This window comes from Amborella trichopoda, chromosome 5, assembly GCF_054954075.1.
Source record: "Amborella trichopoda isolate Santa Cruz 75 chromosome 5, AtrichopodaSantaCruz75HAP2 v2.0, whole genome shotgun sequence".
NCBI lineage: Eukaryota > Viridiplantae > Streptophyta > Magnoliopsida > Amborellales > Amborellaceae > Amborella > Amborella trichopoda.
In genome coordinates, this window is record NC_142340.1 from 20925967 (window position 1) to 20938026 (window position 12060).

Sequence of the window (12060 nt, forward strand, 5' to 3'; positions counted from 1 at the left end):
TCTTATTGAATTCCTAAAAAACAATATTTATAATGAAATTTAATAATTTTTTCGGATTTTTTTGAAGCCTTATTCTTACCGATTCACCGGATTCCCGATCCGGATGGCCGATTTGCCGATCCGAATCGATTTTTTGGGAGCCCGATCCAGGTCACCAATCCGGTTTTTAAACCATTGGTCCGTAGCATGTGGATGCTTAAACGTGCAAATGCGCCTTTTAATGGTTTGATTGAACCATGTTCATGTAAGAGTCAATGATGAATCTCGCTTTATATTTTTAGCCTTTTATTTAAAAATAATATCAATCTGAAATTTTTGTTTAGGTTCACTTTTATAAGAAAAAATCAATTAAATTAATAAAATAGAAATTGAATAAAAAATATTGGAAAAAATAAATTTAGAGATATTTTTGTCATTTTTTTTTGAAATTTTGTTTAATCACTTTTATTTAGTAATATTGATAAAAATGTACCTACACACCAAATGCAGATGGGTATCTTATTTCAATAAAAATAAAAAATAAAACACAATACTAATTTTTTACCATGGGAAATGGCCATACGAAACTAATTTTCGACCATTGGATATGGCCATATGAGATCTCAACCAGTGGTCCGTATTTTATGGACGGGATAGTTTTCATTTTGTTTTTAGAACCATAATGGTAAGTCAGAGATAGTCGATTTGAAGGTTTTATGCTGCAAAAAAAAAAAAATTTTGGTGAGTTTTGACGCGAAGCTTTAATTATTTCATAGTGTTGCAGATAGAACAATTGTGGGCGTCGTGTTTTTTTTTTTTTTGGATGAGGTTTTTATAAGAAAACAAAACAAAACCTCATTTCGAATCCGCCTTGTGCTTTTTTTCTTTAGATGTACTTATTATTATTATTATTATTATTATTATTTATTTGGATGAGGTTTCTAGAAGAAAACAAAAACAATACCTCACTTCAAAGCTTTTTTTTAGGGATGAGGTTTCTATAAGGCCTAGGTTTTATGGAAAAATAAATAAAACCTCATCTCAAATCCATGTCAAGAAACTACTTTTGGCAAAGGAAATGTCCATGATGGCTCTAAATTTAATTCTCAACACCAAGAATAAAATTAGAATCTAAAAAAATGATACAAATCTTGTGGATTTGTAAACTATTATTTTAAGGGTGAAATGGATGGTCGAGATAATTTCTTACAATATATGCTATTTTTTAGAGATTGAATCCTAATTATTTTACATAACCATAATATTCAATTCGAGATGATCAATGCAAAGGTTTTTTAAAGCTTGAATTGTAATTTTGGATGAGCTATGAGGAGAGGCTTTATTTACTTTAGTCATTTTTTTTCTCAATCACCAATAGGCATCATCTAATTCGAGTTCCGAGTGTATGGATTGAAGTGGGAATGGATTTCCAATGAGATGGGCCGTGTTTTGGGGTTCTTAAATCTTGAACTATTTTAGACCTCCTAAATCTCTTGAAAATCAGGGCAGCAGCATTAAAAATAAAAAATAAAACACATTTCAACAAGATTTTAAATTTATTTTAAAATTTTTAGAATAGGCCAATATTTCGTGTAAGTAAATAGTTCACAAATCCTCCTAAAAAAAAGAGATTACACAAAATTAGGCAACCATATTAGAAATTATTGCATCTTCATTTTTCTCAAATTAAGGCAACCTTGAGATCGGCGGGTTCAAAACCAACTTCAGGGCTAAAAAGAGAAAATAAATAAATAAAAGGAAAACAAATACTCCAATAATTTATAAGAAAAAATGACCTAAAAATATACCTAAATACGAAAAAAGAACAAGAAAGCTCAAAGAATCGTCCAAGACGAGTACGAGAAACACCTCAATAACTATACCTAAAAAAAGATAAAAGAAAACAACAACAAACTACGAGGTATTGTCTTAGAGCTTGGACTCGGTGATGATTCCATGCAGCTAACAAAAAAATTGTTGTATGACTCGATGGAATCGACCTGAGGTGGCTCAAGTGGTCTTATTGTTGTTAGATCCATCATCTTCCGTGTGGAATGTAGTTGTTCGCTCACGAAATGATCAGCGCCATTATCCTCGGGATGCATCGCCCTTAGATTCATCAGCTTTGACGTGGCTTCTTGCTCACTCTCCAAATGATGTTCGTTTCTTTGAACCTGCATGACACCAACGGGAAAGTGGAAAATGCCGGAAATATTGCCGGAGCAGTAATCTTGGACAGATTCATCCATGGAAATATGTGTTTGGCCAGAAAGATTGCCGGAGCAGGAATCTTGGCTTAATTCTTGAACCAGATGAGTTCGACCGGAAAGATCGCTGGAGCATAAATCTTTGGTAGATTCTTCAATGGAAAAGTGGGTTTGGCCCGAATGATCGTCGAAGCAAGAATCTTGAGCAGATTCTTCAATAGCAAACTGAGTTTGGGCGGAAAGATTGCTTGAGATGGAATCTTTAGTGCAAAATTCAACAGAAAACTTAGTTTCGCCAGAAAGATCACTGGGGAAGTTGTTGCCTGAACCAGAAAGGAAGCCGCGGTGGCTTTTGTTGCCTGAACCAGAAGAGAAGCAGCGGTGTTTCTTGTGTGAACCACAGGAAAGGAAGCGTAGCGGTGTTTCTTGCGTGAACCACAGGAAAGGAAGCGTGGAAGATGGAGTTTTCTGAATAGAGAGCGAAAGAGGGATTTGGATCTTCTTTCGGTGAAGGGAGAGAAAGAAGGATTCATGAGCTACGGCTGGAACACTGCTGAGCCATAGTCATGGCGCTCTCTCTCTCTCTCTCGCTAGGTCCTGAGTTTCAAGAATTCTCTCAAGCGCAGGATATGAACGCTCTCTCTCTCAAGATTCTAGATTTATAATCTCTCTCCTTGAATCTCTCTCTCCTTTTTCTCGCTTGCAGAAAGATAAACGTTACCTTATTACCACTCTCTCTCCTTGTTTTTCGCTTCCTAAATGATAAATCTCTCTCTTTCTCTTGTTTCTCGCTGGCAAAGAGATAAATGCTACCATGTTTGAGTCAAACACATATGAGATGCTCCTACGGGATCACAATATACCCTTACTCCAACGGATAAAAGACCTATCTGGAATGATTTTGTCATTTTGAAATTTTAGGATGCATCTAAGAATCCTAGATGATTATTTTAAAAAAATGGAATATGAGTTCATCAAAACTACAAAAAATTGACACTATATATTCCATCGTGAAAAATTATTATTTTTGAAACACAAAGAGTGCAATTTGAAAATCGTCTTTTAATTAGGCTATGGGATGAAAGTATTACATACCCCAAAATTTAGGGTTCTAAGGATACTTAGGGTTTAAATCCCCTGGGATTAGGGTCCTACGATTTGGCAGGTAGCACGCACCATGGGAGCTCATGGATAGGGAGAAATCTTAGAGGGAAGGCAGCTAAAAGCTATGAAAATACAGAAAACTACAGTTGAATATCTCCTAACTCCAATGCTGTGATTTCAGACTCGTACGACCTCAAGGCCGTGTCCATTGTGACCACGGCTCAGAGAGCATCGTTATGAATACTTCAATCGCTCGAAATGTTGACCAGAAAGTTGCTCTAATACGGCGCAAAAGAAAGTACATTTTTCGATGGTCGGAATCCCATTTTCCAACCACCTCCCCAATTTGGAAAGTGATTATTTGCCATCTAAATCAAGGGAGTATCTGTTACAAAATGATTGCAACAACTTCTCTTTTGATTTGTGATAAAGAAAATTACCGAAAATAAGAAGAAACGAACTAGATTGAAGATTCAAATTTACAAGTTAATGGTTTTGCTGGATTTTGAAAACAATGACAAAACTTCGACTCAAACTCATTATCAAGACGACCCCCTCGACGCGAGAAGCGTTTTTATAATGATTGATCACCCGAAAGCTTGCCGGAAAATGTCCAAAAGAGCCCCAAACCACAAGGAAAGCAAGATGCCCCTTTTTATGGATGATTTTGTCATTACGAAGAAAGTTCGGACGGGCGAAAAAATCATTTTGTCTAAAAACAAAAAATCACTTTTAATTAAAGAAAATGTAATTTTGAATAATTTTTTGTTGTTTTGATCGTTTGCCCATGTTTGGAGAGATCATGTATAAGTTCATTATCATTCATTTGTAACCTAAGGTGAAAAATTGTGAGGAAAGTGCTTGGAGCTGGCTCTTTTTTTATATTTGTGCCTTCATTTCCATCCTAAGAGAGTGGAGAGAGAAATATTTTGCAAGTGAGAGACTACTATTGACCACCCTACCCAAACCTTGGACTATGCTACCCATACCACCCCAGCCAACCCTAGTCCAAAGTCCATACCACCCATAGTCCATACTACCTGTACTCCAAACTCTCAAAACTACACTTAACCCACGCTAGCTCATACACCATACTTAACCCATCCATTATACTCCATACCACTTATATCCTATCCCAACCCATCCATTATACCCCTTATGGAGAGAGAGAGAGAGAGAGAGAGAGAGAGAGAGAGAGAGAGAGAGAGAGAGAGAGAGAGAGAGAGAGAGAGAGAGAGAGAGAGAGAGAGAGAGAGAGAGAGAGAGAGAAACTTTTCTATAGTTCGGGCATGCCACTCTATAATGTTATAAGAGAGAGATAAAAAATAGATTTTGGTGTGCGGACATATGAGAGGGGGCACCCTTTTCCATAGTGCATCAAGGAGTTTAGGGTTTTTTCGGGTTTTCTATGGTTTACCTCTTCCGCTAAGATTGAATGCACACTATTGGTCTTGAGTGACTTGTGGGATGAGAGATATGAACCCAAGATTCCATAAATAGACCATCAAGATTACATGGAAGGTGTTAGAACCTTTATCACCTATTTTCAAAACCATTTTCCTATCAATTAATTCAAATGAAAAAATCAATAATAATATTTTGTTTTCTTATTTTTATGCACAGGCGTTCTCACACTTGCCTTATTCAAATTCAAAGCTTCCTTCAAACACAAAGTTTCTAAAACACAAGCTTTCTTCACCCTCAAGCCATGAGCTTGATACAACAAAGGAAAGCTTCCATGAGGTAAGGCATTCCAGTATTGGTGGCACTAATGGGACCCACCACATTGCCCTGGTGAGCCCATATACATATTTGGGCCTCCCATGCAAACTGACCCAGCGTTTCCCATAACCCACAATCTATTAAAGGGGCTGATTAGTAGGTCACAATAACCAATCAATGTGCAAGGAATCTTGATACCATGGTCACCTAGACCTGATGCGACCACAACTCTACGGTACATAAGGGTAATATCTCATACAAGCTTCAAGCAGTCGTCATACCAAGGTCACCTAAGCCTGATACGATCATGACTCTACAGTGTATAGGTGTAATCTCTCACACATGCACAAGCTTCGCACTGAAAGGTGGTTCGCTTTCCCGAAACGACTATCTTATGTGAATTTTATGTGTTATTACGCAGATGAGGGTTTTGCCCATTATCTCTAAAGGCCTCCATCACACACAAGGGGGCCACAGTCCCTCGGATCACTCATTATAACCCTTGTCAGTTTAATCTCTTCGACCTGGTAACACGGGTTTTCCCAGCCGTCTGGCCTTGTACGCTAAGCTAATTCTGGTATCAACAAACATCGTTTGCCTTGTATATTCAACACCGGACTACACTTCTGCTGAGTTCATTTTCCTTTTTATAGAAAGTTCAATTACAAGCACTAATAAAGCCTTTAGTGGTCACATATACCCAACACTAAAAAAGTTAATACTGCAGTCACACCAATAGATGGTTTGGCTCTATTAAAAGTCCAAAGATCTCCACAACATCTTCCAGTTCACGGACATGAAGTTCCTAATATGATGCAAATTTGACACACGTGTGTCCATTTAAATAGGCAAAGTTGTCTTGGGATCTTGATGTTGGAGGTCAAGATTCCTTTCCTTCTTTAATTAATAGAGACGATGGATTTCGAGGGAACATACAATTTAAAGGAATGTACTTTAGCCTAAGTGGTCAAACGGGCCGTGCCATAATGTCAAGGCTTTCATTTACACAAGTCAAAGACCATAATACAATTTGTAAAATTTGAATTTTTTTCTTTTTTGGATTTCTATGGGATCATATAAGTTGTTTTTATTTTTTCTCACCTTAATTACTGCTAAGTCATGTTTTCTGCATTTGTAGGTTAGGACATGAACTAATCAAGGGCCATATTCTTCTGTAAGAAAATATGTGCCTCACTAAAAAGAAAAAAGATGCTTTTTTAGGGTAATCAGAAAGAAGAAAAAAGTTTATACAAAGTATCAACCATGAACTCTAGAAGCAAGGAGCACCTCAAAAACCTACCAAAACAGATTGATCAGATACAGTTAAACCATCCATCTAATCCTCTGGACTTCGATATGTACGGATATATATTTAAAAAAATGATTTCAAGTCTTGAAAATTGTGCATCTTATGGCACAATATGTAGCTTGTCAATTTTCAAATATTTTTAAGCGTTTATAGATCTATGCGATCTGCATCACTTTCAATAGAGTAGATTTCATGATTTGGGACAAAACATTTTTTTGGATCATCACAAAGCTTTCCGGCATGAAAAACCACATGTTTCAAATATGGAAAAAAGTTTATTTAAGGTGTCAACATTATACCGTACAAGAATAGTGCACTCCAAACTCACCGGAAAATATTGTTTTTTCATTAGAAAACCCTCCAATTAATCATCTCCAATTCGATATCTATGAATGTGAAAGAAAATTTCAATTTAAAGTTTTAATAATAGTATATCTTGCAATATATTATTTAGATTGTCCAATATCAAGATATTAAAGTGTTGATTGATTTGCCAGTTCTACAATATGTTTGGTTCTTTCAATTTCATAATAATGGTGAAAAATACATTTTAGGGTGATCATTGAAGTTTCGAAACCTAAAATACATCTTATAACCAGATGTTTTAGTGCACCTTACCGTGATTGTCTAAGGTTGAACACCTTATCCGAAGCACGCCCTTTAGGTATAATTTACTTAACTTGGATTGTTTAAGCTTGACAACTTGTACAAATGACACACTAAAAAGAAATATGTAAATTATATCAATAAACCACTTTGAGTAGGACCAGGATTCTACTATAGTTGATTTTTGTCCCAAAGATTCTCACTCATCCCGTACAAGCATCTTAGCCCAAAATTTAATAATTATATTGAAAAACAAATCTCAAACTTTAATGCTAACAATTTAGTTAATGTTTATTTTATTATAATTAAAATTTTAAGAAGGGTGTGGTTTGCATACGGTTGCAACGTCAAACAATCCAATTAAGGTGCACCTTTTAATTAATCATAAATATAAATTTGATATAACAGTCCAATTAAGGTGCACCTCAAAAAATTCCAATTAAGGTGCACCTCTAAATTTAATCGAGATGGATTTTTAATTAAAAAAATTGTAGTTACTATAAATCCTAGTAAATAGGAAAATAAATGCCTCATCTCAAACACTCTTTCGAAAAGCATCCGGGCGTTGGAAGTTCCATAATGCTCTAAAATCAAGGGAAAATATGTCCATACCCTTTATTTTTAAGTTTTATATCTCACTAGACCCAAGGTTTCAAAACAAAATTTTGGGTCATAGAAATTCTAAGTCTTGTATCTTCTAACCCCTAAGTCAACTTTATTGCCATTTAACCTTTTTTTTTTTGTCAAACAAATATAACAAAGACATATTCTTTCTAAACACCATTCTTTCTCTCTCTTCAAGTGATTTTCCCCTAAATCTCTCTCTGCTTGACTTTTTCCAAACCCTCTCTCTCCCTATTTTCCCACTCTCTATCTTTCTATGGTTTATTTTTCTTTATATATTTGCATGATTTATGTGGATTTTTTCTATTGATTGGTTGCATATTATTCGCATGGATGATTAATTGTATGTAGATTGTGCCTTTTTGGAACCAAATTAAGAGAGAGGGGTTTCGAGTAACACGGGACAAAAGAGAGAGTACGAGACCAAGAGTGAGAAATGCAAAGAGAGAAAAAAGGTTTGAAGAATCTCAAGGAAGTGATAGAAAGAGAGAAATTTGGGAAATTATCACGTTAAGAGAAGAAAGATTAAGAATAAGCATATCTTTTTATATTTTTTAGGGCTAAAAAAATAATTAAAGGTGGGTAAAGTCAGTGAAGGAGTTAGGAGATATAATTTAAATCCTTAGGGCTATTGAGATATGAAAACAAAAAACATGATGTATGGGTATATTTTTCGTAAAATTAATGTCCAACCACTATAAAATTTAAAGCTAAAAAAAAGTGGCATATATCCGAGCACTTATTTTTAGGGTTACATGGGTAATCTGGAAAATATTTTACAATGTGTAGTATTTTTAGAAGTTGAAATCTTTCTTCTTTTTTTTTGTTTTTGGGGGTGGTTTTGGTCCGTAGCATGTGGATGCTTAAAGATGCAAATGCGCCTTTTAATGGTTTGATTGAACCATGTTCATGTAAGAGTCAATGATGAATCTCGTTTTATATTTTTAGCTTTTTATTTGAAAATGTTATCAATCTGAAATTTTTTTTTAGGTTCACTTTTATAAGAAAAAATTAATTAAATTAATAAAATAGAAATTGAATAAAAAATATTGAACAAAATAAATTTAGAGATATTTTTGTCATTTTTTATTGAAATTTTGTTTAATCACTTTTATTTTGTAATGTTGATAGAAATGTACGTACACACCAAATGCAGGTGAGTATCTTATTTCAATAAAAAAATAAAATAAAACACAAGACTAATTTTTTACCATGGGATATGGCCATACGAAACTAATTTTCGACCATTGGATATGGCTATATGAAATCTCAGACAGTGGTCCGTATTTTATGTACGGGATAGTTTTCATTTTGTTTTTAGAACCATAATGGTAAGTCAGAGATGATCGATTTGATGGTTTTATGCTGCAAAAATTACAATTTTTTGGTGAGTTTTGACGTGAAGCTTTACTTATTTCATAGTGCTGCAGCTAGAAAAATTGTGTGCGTCGTGTTTTTTTTTTTTGGATGAGGTTTTTATATGCAATCAACACAAAACCTCATTTCGAATCCTCGTTTTGTGGATGTACTTATTATTATTATTATTTATTTGGATGAGGTTTCTAGAAGAAAACAAAATAATACCTCACTTCAAAGCAGTTCTTAGGGAAGAGGTTTTTATAAGGCCTAGGTTTTATGGAAAAAAAAATTAAACTTCATCTCAAATTCGTGTCCAGAAACTACTTTTGGCAAAGGAAATGTCCATGATGGCTCTAAATTTAATTCTCAACACCAAGAATAAAATTTGAAACTAAAAAATTGGTACAAATCTTGTTGATTTATAAACAATTATTTTAAGGGTGAAATGGATGGTCGAGATAGTTTATTACAATATATGCTATTTTTTAGACCTTGAATCCTAATTATTTTACATAACCATAGTATTCAATTCAAGATGATCAATGTAAAGGTTTTTTTAAAGCTTGAATTGTAATTTTGGACGACCTCTGAGGTGAGGCTTTAGTTACTTTAGTCATTTTGGATGAATTGTAATTGTAGTTTTTCTTTTCTTTTTTTTCTCAATCACCAATAGGCATCATCTAATTTGAGTTCCGAATGTATGTATTGAAGTGGGAATGGATTTCCGATGATATCGGACGTGTTTTGGGTTCTTAAATCTTGAACTATTTTAGACCTCCTAAATCTCTGAAAATCAGGGCAGCAGCATTAAAAAAAAAAAAAAACACATTTCAATAAGATTTTAAATTTATTTCAAAATTTTTAGTATAGGCCAATTTTTCCTGTAAGTAAATAGTTCACAAATCCACCCAAAAAAAAGAGATTACACAAAATTTGGAAACCATATTAGTAATTATTGCTTCTTCATTTTTCTCAAATAAGGCAACCTTGAGATCGGCGGTTCAAACCCAACTTTAGGGCTAAAAAACGAAAATAAATAAAAATAAAAGAAAACAAACACTCGAATAATTTATAAGAAAAAATGACCAAAAATATACCTAAAAAAGAAAAAAGAACAAGAAAGCTCAAAGAATCGTCCAAGACGAGTACGAGAAACACCTCAATAATTATACCTAAAAAAAAGATAAAAGAAAACAACAACAAACTACGAGGTATTGTCTTAGAGCTCGGACTCGGTGATGATTCCATGCAGCTACGAAAAAAGTTGTTGCATGACTCGACGGAATCGACCTGGGGTGGCTCAAATGGTCTTATTGTTGTTAAATCCATCATCTTCCGTGTGGAATGTAGTTGTTCGCTCTCGAAATAATCAGCGCCATTAACCTCGGGATGCATCCCCCTTAGATTCATCAGCTTTGACGTGGCTTCTTGCTCACTCTCCAAATGATGTTCGTTTTATTGAACCTGCATGACACCAAAAACCGTATTAGGCGTGAAACCCAATAGTAGTCATTGCAAGAATCATGGTCAGAATCATCAACGGAAAAGTGGATGTTGCCGGAAATATTGCCGGAGCAGTAATCTTGGACAGATTCATCCATGGAAATATGAGTTTGGCCAGAAAGATTGTCGGAGCAGGAATCTTGGCTTGATTCTTGAACCAGATGAGTTCGACCGTAACGATCGCTGGAGCATAAATCTTTGGCAGATTCTTCAATGGAAAAGTGGGTTTGGCCCGAAATATCGCCGGAGCAAGAATCTTGGGCAGATTCTATAATAGCAAACTGAATTTGGCCGGAAAGATTGCTGGAGCAGGAATCTTTAGTGCAGTATTCATTAGAAAAATTAGTTTCGCCAGATAGATCGCCGGGGAAGTTGTTGCCTGAACCAGAAATGAAGCTGCGGTGTTTTTGTTGCCTGAACCAGAAGAGAAGCTGCGTGCGTGAAACACAGGAAAGGAAGCGTGGAAGATGGAGTTTTCCGAATAGAGATGGAAAGAAGGATTTGGATCTTCTTTCGGTGAAGGGAGAGAAAGAAGGATTCATGGGGTAGCGATGGCTGGGACACTGCTGAGCCATAGTCATGGCGCTCACTCTCCCTCTCTCTCTCTCTCTCTCTCTAGGTCTTGAGTTTCAAGAATTCTCTCAGGCGAACGATATGAACTCTCTCTCTCTCAAGATTCTAGATTTATAATCTCTCTCCTTGAATCTCTCTCTCCTCTGTCTCGCTTGCAGAAAGATAAACGTTACCTTATTACCTCTCTCTCTCCTTTTTCTCGCTTCCTAAATGATAAATCTCTCTCTCTCTCTCTCTCTCTCCTGTTTCTCGCTGGCAAAGAGATAAACGCTACCATGTTTGAGTCAAACACATATGAGATGCTCCTACGGGACCACAATATACCCTTACTCCAACAGATAGAAGACCCATTTGGAATGATTTTGTCATTTTGAAAATTTAGGATGCATCTAAGAATCCTCGTTGATTATTTTAAAAAAATGGAATATGAGTTCATCAAAACTACAAAAAATTGACACTATATATTCCATCGTGAAAAATTATTATATTTGAAACACAAAGAGTGCAACTTGAAAATCGTCTTTTAAATTAGGCTATGGGATGAAAGTATTCCATACCCCAAAATTTAGGGTTCTAAGGATTCTTAGGGTTCAAATCTCCTAGGATTAGGGTCCTACGATTTGGCAGGTAACACGCACCATGGGAGCTCATGGATAGGGAGAAATCTTAGAGGGAAGATAGCTAAAAGCTATGAAAGTGCAGAAAATTACAATTGAATATCTCCTAACTCCAATGCTGTGATTTTAGACTTCCATGACCTCAAGGCCATGCCCATTGTGACCGCGGCTCAGAGAGCATCGTTATGAATACTTCAATCGCTCGAAATGTTGACCAGAAAGTTGCTCTAATACGGCTCAAAAGAAAGTACATTTTTCGATGGTAGGAATCCCATTTTCTGACCACCTCCCCTATTTGGAAAGTGATCATTTGCCATCTAAATCGAGGGAGTTTCTGTTACAAAATGATTGCAGCAACTTCTCTTTTAATTTGTGATAAAGAAAATTACCGAAAATAAGAAGAAACGAACTAGATTGAAGATTCAAATTTACAAGTTAATGGTTTTGCTGGATTTTG